The following is a 12,769-nucleotide window of genomic DNA, read 5'->3' on the forward strand; positions in this document are numbered from 1 at the left end:
CTAGCACTAAGTTTGATGGGGGTGTATGTACAAAAGGATTTGATTTCAGACAAACAACTGCTATATAACAATTTAGGAAGATCGAACTACGTTTTGCCCGATTCTTTTGGCAACTAACTGTAGCGTTCAAATTCACGTCGCGTTACTACATGTAAATATATTACAGAAACTATAGAACTAACGTGTAAAAGCAAGAGTGCGTGAAAAAGGCGCGCTAAATAGTTTTTGAATGTTCCCTAATTGCCTGCAGCCGTAAACCATTCACGCTAAATAACTGCAAAATAACCAAAAATAACCTAAAAGTTGACAAATTTGAATTGCATTGTCGGTGCAATATGAATTATAAATATTAAACAAATTAAATTTAAAGTGTAGGTTTTCTAAAATAAATATATACTCTATATGATGAAGTGTTAGATCTGTTTGTACAACTTCCACAAGACGACGAAACAGCAGAATCTAGCGTAGTGTCAGAATTTACGAACGCCATCTTTATCGTGAACAAGATGAACTCATTAATATTAATGACGTCTGTAATTACAACTGCGTCTGCGCAAAAATAAACATTTATAAGAAATTATTTGATTGGATCCAACCATTTGGTACTGGAATATAGTGTAGGACTGGAGAAGTAACGTCATGGTATGACGTCGCTTTCCAAAATTACGTCATTACACTTGTTATTACACGTGTGCTTCGTATGATTAATATTAACTCGGTTATGTTGAACCGTATGGATAATAAATTAAAATCTTGCATGGACGCTACCGTTATCGTAAAAAAATGTTCTTCTGTTATTACTAAACGGATCTTTCTATCATCTACATAAGGTAAATAGTGGCAATCAATATACACAATTATTTTACGTGCGCCGTTTGTTAAGTGTAATGGGCGTTATTTTTCACACTCGCCAGATAGAAATTACGTACGCTGTACGAGCGCGATCGCACACGCGCACCTTTAAAGGCAAGGTCTGCTGTATGACGTAACTGGCTATAAACAGATATCGTAGCGATCACAATTACGAAACACACGAATATTTTATTTTTATTTTTCAATTTATTTTTATTTTTTAAATTCCCATCACTAGCCCACCCCCTAATGTTACTGTTGAAACTCATTGGAAATTCACAAACTTTCAAAGACCTCACTGGATTTATTAATTTTTCACAAACTTTCAAGGCCTTGAAAACGAAAGGTCATTTTTCACAAACTTTCAAAGGCCTTCAAAGACCGCACGAACGCTGTGTATAGTGTTAGTGGCTATAACAGTTTTATTAATATCAGCAGGCCCATGGATTTTTGTATGTACCTTTGCCGGTTTGGGGAAAATATGCCCTGAAAAGGACAACCCCTGTTGTTCAGCTCTTTCTATCAGAATATTGGTTTGGACAAACACACCCACTAAACCTCGCTGGAGTACACCCATTTTACACAAAAAAACACTACTTTTGCAAACAAAGTCTTCAATGTCAACAAGTTACACATGTTTACAAACTACATGCTATCCCCTGTCATTTCAGTCAAATAGTTGCCACTTCACAGTCAAACAGCAGACTACGTGCGCGGACAAATTTCCGGATTTTTGACAACCAAGTGGGAAGATAACTCTGATCTGTGGCCATAAACTGAATGTCCACCGACTTTATGAAAACGAAACTTTATTATTGTGTGACACCTGTTCTCGAGAAAGTCTGTTTGAAAATTGTGTAAAAGCTCATAGAAAAGGTCTTTAATTAATATGAAGATGTTAGGACTACGTTCAGTAACAGCGAAAAACACGAACGTGTGGCCAGGGCCGTAGCTAGGATTTTTCGTTTGGGGTGTGTGTGTGTGTGTGGGGGGGGGGGGGGCAACTGAGTAGTTAATAGTCTAAAACTCCTTTTCTTTAAGGTTCTATAATGCTTTCAGAATTTGTTCTTGCCCCCTGCTAGTTGGACCAGAACTAATTGTAATCATGACCGTCGGTCGGGTTTTTAGAAACACTGACTTGAGCATCTTTATCATCAGATTTCGTTTTCGCCAGTTTGGCGATACGAGAAATATTTTGTTCGCCTAATGATATTTCCATTAGCCCATGGAGAATTGGCGATCGGCTGACGTGAGCCTAGCATTTAATCGTTTTTTTTCCGCCGTATGGACAGTATGGACAGCCAGTAGCTTAATGTTGACATGCAGTCTGTTTGATGATTGGTCTGGGTTTGGGTTTGTTTTTTTGTGTGTGTTTTTTTGCAAAGAATATGACATTTAAATACAAATTCTACAAACTCATGAATTTTATTTTACATTAATATTAATTTTAAAAATAGCGAGCGCAAACTACCTCTTATAACGAGTCCAAAGAACTACTCAAACTGAGTCCCTATATCAAACAAAAACTATTGTTTGTTTTGTTTAACAACACCATTAGAACACATAAACGGCTATTGGGTATCAAAGATTTGGTAATTTTGACACAAGGATATCAATTAAAGCTCAATCCCTCGTCCCAGTTTCAGTTCCATTTGACATAAGAGCAAAAGTGAAAAGTGCTTTTTGAAATAACAAAAACATACTGTGTTCTTGTGTAATTTAGGAAACAATCAACTCAGAAATAAATAACTTGTAGTTAGGACTATAGCAATAACTACCTCCGTTAAGTTAAACACTGTCGCCGTGACAGTGTTAATGAAAATAACATTAAATAACCCAAAATATCTTAGTAATAAAAAAGTACGTTACGTAACGCTGTTTATTACATACCTATTCTATCTTACTGATAAAGACATTTCGAAACATTGTGAGAAATTTATTTTGTATCGCACATATGTGCTATTTGGACCGGCACTTTTAAATGGGGAATTCCCTTTTCATTTTTACTGTAGTTAGCGCATTTTATCCTATAACTTACCCATGATATCCATGTCATAAACCCATGTGACCATTTTAGTGTATTAACCCGGTTAATAATGGTATGCAAATTTGCACGGTGTCTATGTAATGTGTTCCTGTGGATGGGTCATTTGCTTACAAGCCAACAAGACCTGTGTACCTGAGCATAACCTCGTCTAGTTAATCGGTATTTGTCTCGGCAGAGCCTCGACAAATACCGATTAACATAGAATCGGTTGATATTTTACATATTAAAAAATACTCGTGACGAATCCTCTATTTATATCATGCCGACATATACGATTTACAAATTACGTCACATCTTATTTGAAACATTGCACAAGGCTGCCGCAGAGTATGATTCTTAACGTTAAGTAAAGCCATGAAAGGAGTTTTAATCATAGATTTAACAAAGTGTTGTTATGACGTTAAATTAAAAACCGTTTTCGTAAAACATAAAAGAAGATATGTAATAAATACAGAAATATACATTGTGTTTCCTTCCTATAGAAGCCATGTGTTTAGGGAAGTGACGTCACGTATCAGCATGCGCGCGCATCTGGTAGGCAGAAGTCTATCATAATGGCCATTAGTAACAAAGCGAACTAGCGTAGCGTGAATAGCAAACAATAGCCAAAACATGTGCTTAAATTACCGCTTGTAGCACGGGAACGCTATTCTACATAGCTTCTGTATGGAGGAGATACTTGTACTCTTTCCACCCATAAAATCAAAACTATAGCAAACTTCCTTTTGTTTCTTTTTCTTTTCACCTGAATAAATATTTTTAGTCCATGTATTTTTAAAGCGTCTGGTCCATATTTCAAGTAAAGCATTACAAACGAGCGCGCGCACACACAAATAAAAATAATAAAATAAAACAAGTAGGCCTATATATATATATATATATATATATATATATATATATATATATATATATATATATATATATATATATATAATGTATATATATGTGTATATGTATATATATATACATATACATGTATACACATATATATACTGATATATACAGATACAGATACAGATACATATAGACATATATATATAGATATATAGATATAGATATAGATATATAGATATGTATGTATATATATGAACATTTGTTACAAATGAACAACCAGTAGACAATATATAGACAGTAGTTATATATATATAACACATCAGACTTGTCTACTGGTTCATTTGTAAGGCTTTTCATCAACAATAAATTTAAGCAAGTATCTTATTAGAAAACTTTACAGAAACTTGAAAACTATTAATTTTATCAAGTCCTTTTTTATTCCTTAAACTTGCTATCGGATACATATTAACACATTGTATTAAAATGGAGAAACCTAAATTTAGTTTCCATACATGTTCCATGACCACACATATATTGGTCCCTCTAGCTACAGCGTCCCTTTTTAAATATTAGTACAGAACTTAGCCTTTTAAACTGGATACATCTCAAATTTACTTGGTCCCTCACCTTTGCGGTTCCATCTTCAGAACATTTTGTAGCATTATTTTATATATATATATATATATATATATATATATATATATATATATATATATATATATACATAAACATTGCCATTAATATTTTAATCGCCTAATCTCATGCAGGCCAGGACATAGTTTAATACGCAGTCGATCTAGGATTGATTCCTGTTGGTGGTCCTATAGGGCTATTTCTCATTCCAGCCAGTGCTCCACAACTGGTGTAACAAAGGCTACATTATTTATTATCCTGTCTGTGGGCTGATGCATATAAAAGATCCCTTATTGCTAATCGGAAAGAGTAATCCATTGTGTGACAGCAGCAGGTTTCCTCCCTAATACCCCTGCGCGTGCTGTAACCTCACCGTGGTGCAGGGGTGTAACATTCTCTTTGAGAATGGCCAATACAGCACAAATTGAAATTTTGAATAAAAGTCAGTATCTATCTGTGATATTTGTGTTTTTGCACAGTTCTTTACACTGTGTTTTTATTTAACTGTTGGATTTTGATATTGATGTTGATCATCAATTGTTTTTTTCCATTTACCACAGTTTGACACCCAGTAGCCGATGTATTTTTCGTGCTGGGGTGTCGTTAAACATTCATTCATTCATTCCTCCCTAATATTATCTGTGTGGTCCCTAAACATGTCCGACTCCATATATCCGTAATTAAAATGACTTGAGTGCATTGTTAAATAAAAGATTCCTTCCTTTCAAATCTAAAACAGTTTCAGTTACTTTTGACAAGAGGCACAATGTCAAAGGCTATCACTTTCAACCTGATTAATAAACCAGTTAAAACAACAAATTACTGTAAATTGTAACAATACAATGTTTTAATTTAAGACACACATTAACACAATGCAAATATCATTTGATCATTGGTTTATAATGATAATAAAAAAAGAAAATAATAAATACGTGTTGTCTATTGTTTTTCGATATAATTTTATCGATTTTGTAAAGTCTGTTTTTATTAGAAAATAGAGATCCTGGTAAAAAAAAAAATTAAATCCAACTGTTATCAATGTCGACATCACATACTGAATAGCCCCAATAATATTGCATATGGTAGTTTGGAAAGTCAGTGAAAAAAGTTCTGGTATCCTTCTTATGCACAGAAACATGAGATACTGTAGAAAAGAATTGCTGAATCTGATACCAGTGTTCTCCTTAGCATTCCTTAATTCACCCTAAAACTTAAACGCCCTTAATTCATCGTGAAAGGCCCATTTTTCATCCAAAATTTGCCGGTTGTCTTTTTGTCCATAAAAAGGGATCACTGATACCTAGAAAAAATATGAAAATTGGTAAATTTCTATGATATATAAGTATGAACGTTTTATATTGTGTACATATTAGTACTAGTAACTATAGCATTTTTTAACTGTATCATGTACGCCCAAGATGTTGGTCAAGGACATATATATTGAATATTATTGAAATATTTGAATACACATAAATGTATTTGTGAAGACATATTGACATCTGTCACTGATGACAATAATACTTATAAATACAATCAGCTCCCCTTTTCTGTCTTTATTTGCTGCAAACAAATTCAGATAACTTATATAATAAATGCATGTAACACAATTTATGTTTTTAATAAAATATGGTGGCTATCACCAACTTGTGAATCAATATTCAATTTTATTATTATTATTATTATTTATTTATTTTTAATCCCAAACAAATGATTTAATACATCTGATATCCCACCCTGAAATGTTTATAAATTTTATTTTATTATTAAAAAATCAACTTACACATTACAAATACACCTGTGGATCACTTCTTCAATAAAAAAAAGTAAAACATTATAATTAACATATAATATAATTAACAAATGGAAATATTTCAGAACCATTTTCATATGAAACAATATATATATGTTTGATTGCACACACACACACCATTTTCATATGAAACAATATATATATGTTTGATTGCACACACACACACACACAGAGAGAGAGAGAGAGAGAGAGAGAGAGAGAGAGAGAGAGAGAGAGAGAGAGAGAGAGAGAGAGAGAGAGAGAGAGAGAGAGAGAGAGAGAGCTCCCTGTTATTTAATTACAAATATAAATACTCCAGCCACCTACATATTATATGGCATAATACAATATAAAATATATTAAGATTTTTGTTTTACCCACTATAATGAATCTGTCAATACAAACAAAAAGTTACATAAAACGTTGTTTGTCGATTGACTGGGTAGGCCTACTGTTCACAGGGTATCTTTGTTTCCATGTCACAGTTTGGTGGAGTTTTTTTATTATTTTGTTTTTTTATATATATATTATCTTTTCAATTTTTCATTTCAATAAATACTGACGTTTATTAGTATTACGAATGAATAACATACAACAAACCTTGTATAAAATGACGATCTCCGTTGTGGGATGGGCAAAGTTGATTGTTGTCAGCTTTAACTGTTTAACGTTTCGCTTCCACTGTATTTGATGAAACTAATTTCATAATCCTTACTACAGTGACTTGTGCATCTAACAACAACGTATGAAATTACCATGACAAAATACCATTCATCAAAACTAGTCTACACTGATTTAATTGACGAAGAAACATTCGATTGTTCATTACTACTAATGCCAGTATTGTCAACTGGTTTCTTGCCTACCAGCGCTCACGCGGTACCACGTGATCAAAAGATGTGACGTCACCGTGGCTTCTCCTATTTATTTGACACACATATGCCAGAATTTAAGGATCGGGTCTTGAAGTCGGCAACGATAAAAGAAATGGCCCAAAAGTGAAATCCGTGGCACACAGTTTAGGCTAGTGTGTACTGTCGTGTAGTGCAGTAGGCCTATGCATATTGTCTCAAGTTGGTAGCTGGCGCCATTTTTGAACAGACGTGGGCGCAAAATGACGTCATTATCGGCTATGTCCGGAGAGCTTCGGAAGAAACTTACCGTATCGATTGTGATCCTTGCGGACTCACCCGTCCACCAGGACGCAGCCATATTCAGGCCGGCGTCCTTTGTAAATGAATGAATGTATGAATGAAGTTTTAACGACACCCCAGCACGAAAAATACATCGGCTACTGGGTGTCAAACTGTGGTATGGAAAAACAATGTGATGATCCCTTTGTAAATGATGCCGGCGAATAAGGCGCCAATCAACAACTGTAGCCCGCAAGGGCAGCGTGCGGCCAGCTTTAGTATGCGCGGCACAAAAGTCTGTGCATGTTAATTACGTTACATTACGTCTGTAAACAAGTGTTGGGGTATGTTTGTAAACAAACAAACAACGTTAATTTAATTCATAAAACAATGGTTAAAACAATACATCTTGATTGTGACTATATGTATAAAACTGATAGATAACAATTTGATTGAAAAAAAACCCCACCTCTGAATTAATGCACTAAAAGTATACTTTTGCCAGCCTCGATCAAAGTGTTTTTGTATCGCCTGTCAACACGTGTCTGCTACCGCTGTAATGATTAACCTTGCATATCAACTTACACAAGTTTACATAGACGTTTCAATACATACATTATTGCAATTTAAGAATTCATCAATGAAAAAAATGTTTTATTTTATCTGATAACGTAAATATCCAAGCATACAGTTTTGAATTTCCCTCCGAGTGACACAACGCAATATAATATGGCTGCTCAGACTTTGAAGCTTACACTTACAACATGACCTATTTTTAACTATAGTCTGTTTCAAAATTATCATTAATTGTCCTATATGTCTAACGAACACTATTTGTGCTCATTTACACAGTTAATAACAGAAACCTTTTGTTGAGTAATGATAAAAAAAATTGATTTTTTTCTTTATATATAGTCATTTTGTGTTGTTCACACTAAGGAACATGGAACACCATTTATATTTATCTCATTTGCATTATGTAAATTTTTTTCTGAAACAGACAATAACAGGAAGTGTTTGTTGTTTAGAACTTACAAGTCGAATCCATTATTTGTTGTTGTTTCTGTAAACATTAGCGACAGAAGTAGTTTTAATGTTTGCTGTGCAGACATGTGCCGTCATGCAGGCCAGTAAATACGGGGAGGGGGGGGGGGGGGGGGGGGGGGGGGGGCGGGTCGACTAAAATGCGCTCATTACTTGAGTTAAAAAAAACAACAACCCAAAACATCAACTTCCAGTAGTAACCATTTATTGTTCCACTGTACTGTGGCGGTGAAACAAATATGTTTTTGAAAGAAAACAATGAATTAACTTTAAAATATAACAAAAATGCTTAGGTACGCAGACATAGATACCACCAGTGTATATGACGCTTCCATTTAATTACGCTGGAAATATTATAATACAAAATTGCTAATGCATTTTGTTATTATTATTTTATTTTTTAACATTACTAATGCACCTGAATGTGTTTAATGTGATTAAAACATTGTACAATTAACGAAATATGGATTTGAAGTAAAATTACGGTAGCATATTTTATATTTATTGTGTACAAAGCGAAAACAAGGGTGGGAAGAGTGGCTTTCGTCCTTAATTTATAAAAAAATAAATAATAATAATAATACAAATAAAAAGGGATGCAAGAATAACAAAAAGAGCTATTAACCGAAAACATTTTACACTATCTAAATAATAACTGAGGTCATTGTCTAATTAAAGGTTCAAGTATACCACAAACCTAAACAAACGTCAGTATTCAGCAGAAATATTACAATAACAACGTTCCACCAAGATAAGGACTCCAACTTCAAGATGAACGCCATTTTTCATTCAGGAATGTCGCGAAGTACGTCACATTAATTATGTAACAGGTCGCGTGGGATCATCATGTAGACTTCTTCAAATTCTTGTGTGTAAAGGTTAACCATATTATAACACTACTTAGGTGGACGACAGTCACTTTACGTATCATTCTTTACAGGAGCGTCGGAAACAATTAAAAGTTGGTCCGACTACGAAAGCAATGTATATGTAATATGCGAGCGTCATAGGAAGAGAAAACAAGGCCCACAAAGTGGTACGTCATGACCGTACCGGACGTACTGCTTCCAACGCCCCTGCTTTAATCTTAGGACACAAAAAATAAACACATCCAACGGTAATTTTCCCGTGATATATTTAAAGAATGGCACTTTTGATTTCTTTTATACACTAAAACTTAGAACAAAATTAATTAAATAAAAAGAAAAGATATGATAACACAGCGTTGTCTTCTCAATTTAGAACTCGAAACTATTTTCACAGGGGTCAAGATTAGTAGACCGGTTTTTTATTTTAATGTAATTTCTGTATTCTCATGACGTCACTTTGCATATATCTCCCTACAATAACAATACACTGGGTCAATGACGTTTCTGTTTTCAGAACGCTGGAATATTCCAGTACAAAATTGACATTGCATGTAACAAAGAAAAACAAAAAGAAGACAATTACAAATGCATGAGAAGAAATCTTGTGATCATGATGATGATGATGATGATGATAATAATAATAAAAAGAGAATGCATCAGAAGAAATTGTGTGATACTACTACTGCTACTACTACTACTACTACTACTACTACTACTACTACTACTACTACTACTACTACTAAAACTAGTACTACTACTAATAATATAATATACTGATTACAAAATATTGACGAAGAGAAATTAGTTATATTTATTGAGTACAAGACACGGATGCGAAAAGGTACTATGATCCACCTTAATTATGATCTATACGGTTTAAATCTATTTTACCTTTCATGTCCATTAACTAGTAAAAATAGTCCGTTCTCTTAAAGTGACATACCCTAATTTTTACGTTGTTAATCATTTAAATTCGAAGATACTTGCTTTCTATTGTTTAGAATATCTATTGTTATACTTCCTAGGTGTTCCTGGCCATCCTGGTTTTTGTAATACCTCGAAATACATTTTGCTTCACATAATTCTTAAAACGCACGTACCCCTCGTACCTCTAGTCTAGGAAGTAACAGGTATCGAGCCAAGATCTATTCTATTTTTACAAGGTACTTCCCTATTTAAACACAGTAGACTTTAGTTTCACTTTATTATAACTTTATCCAGATGTGTTACAGACTTGTATAATGTATTAACCAAACTTAGTGTCCATTTTCACAAACAGAAATTAGGATCTGCGCCTTTAAGGAACACAAAAAGGACGAGGAGATGTTAATTACTCTGGTGGAACAATCCAAATCATGGGCAACCAATCCTCTGTTATTTAACAAAATAATGTATTTGGGGATGTAGCATGGAATCTTGAGTTCAGATATTTGCTTGGAGATGTGCTCTTTGGGTATGCTGTTTCCATGTCCCAGAGATATGTGTCAGTGAATGGTTCTTGATTTTTTTCATCTCTAGAGTACCTACATTAGTTTCACTGATCTCTTTGTACGATTCATCACCGATTCCAAGCTGGCATCAGTGTAATCTGTGGAGCTTTTATGAATACATTGAATTCTCTTTATTAATGTTCACCATCACCAATTTGTCCTTTTGAGTCTTTCTCTAGACACAATTCACTATAAAATGGTTGCAGGTTGACTGGTTGTGATTTATATATATTTGTTTGTGTCTTATTTGTGTCTATGTACATATCTAGGATCTAATTGCTGACATTTGTATATGCTCCAGTCATAGCAAACACCTTGGGATTTTAAATGGCAGCCATATAGAAATTCAAAATGGCCACTAATTTAATTATTTGGCAAACAATTTTTCTCCTAGTCCACATATATTTTGTATCAAATGTATTGGATGTAGCATGGAATCTTGAGTTCAGATATTTTCTTGGGGGGGTGCTCTTTGGGTATGCTGTTTTCATATCCCATAGATATGTGGCAGTTTTTCCACACTTTGGTTTGGTGATGGCTTCTTAAACGTCTTTCCTTTCAGAATAACTGCATCCGTTGTACAAATGACTCTTGAGCTTAATACCATGCAGTAAACTGTTCACATTTTACTGACCTCTTTGTACAGTTCACCACCAATTCCAAACTGGCTAAGAGCTTCAGATATAGCTGGTGGATCTTTCCCGAATACATCCAATAATATATTTTGCCAATGCCACCAACGTCTCCTTTTGTGTCACATCCAGTTACTGCATGAAAGCTCTTTCTGAACCCAGTTCGTCATAAATTAGTTCCATGTTGAGCTGGTTGTGATTTACCTCTGCACCTATAATTATGTATTTGGGACCCATGTGTGTAACCTTCCCAACAGTCTGTGTCTGGTGTAGAAATTAATTTCATGTCTGTCAGATACGTTATCAGTGATCAGAAGCATTTCCTGAATTTATTGATTCATTATTAGATGGAAGATTTATTTTTACAACAAAGCAATATTTATGAAAGATGACATGCTATTTCCATGAATAAGGCTACATATTTTCGAAGCTATCTTACCGCTACGATATCATAAAACTATCAAAGGTCATGGTGTGACAGTGACATGCTCCAAAGCCAAGTCGGTTTTATGATATTGTAGTGCTAAGCTAGCATCGAGACTATTGGCCCAGGTTGTATGTTTTGTATGTTACTCCTATCAATGAGACCGGCCTCGGTGGCGTCGTGGTTAGGCCATCGGTCTACAGGCTGGTAGGTACTGGGTTCGGATCCCAGTCGAGGCATGGGATTTTTAATCAGATACCGACTCCAAACCCTGAGTGAGTGCTCCGCAAGGCTCAATGGGTATGTGTAAACCACTTGCACCAACCAGTGATCCATAACTGGTTCAACAAAGGCCATGGTTTGTGCTATCCTGCCTGTGGGAAGCGCAAATAAAAGATCCCTTGCTGCTAATCGAAAGAGTAGCCCATGTAATGGCGACAGCGGGTTTCCTCTCAAAATCTGTGTGGTCCTTAACTATATGTCTGACGCCATATAACCGTAAATAAAATGTGTTGAGTTCGTCGTTAAATAAAATATTTCTTTCTTTCTTTCCTATCAATGACACCAGGTAGATATACAAAGGATCATCTGATAATACATCTGGCAGATAAAGTTATACAGACACAATAAAATATGTTTTCTGAAATGTACCAAAAATGCAGCTGTCAGTACACAGAAAGAAGCAGACATGCTCATGATTCATCATACATATGAAGTAATCGGGCCAGGCAATGAGGTGGATTTCTGCATCAAAGACACAGACTGCTGGGTTCTCATAACAAGATAGTTACTTGGTAGGCTTCAATACACATATCACAGATAGATACTGACTTTTACTCAAAATTTCAATTTGTGCTGAATTGGCATTCTCAAAGTTAATGTTACACCCCTGCACCACGGTGAGGTTACAGCACGCGCAGGGGAGATATACTTAGTAAATGCTATTTTAAAATTCATTGTATTTTGTTTGTAATAACCCAGTGGTAGAAATTAGGAAATATGTTCACTGGCCCGGGGGACTA

The sequence above is a fragment of the Gigantopelta aegis genome, chromosome 12 (assembly GCF_016097555.1).
Source record: "Gigantopelta aegis isolate Gae_Host chromosome 12, Gae_host_genome, whole genome shotgun sequence".
Classification (NCBI taxonomy): Eukaryota; Metazoa; Mollusca; class Gastropoda; order Neomphalida; family Peltospiridae; genus Gigantopelta; species Gigantopelta aegis.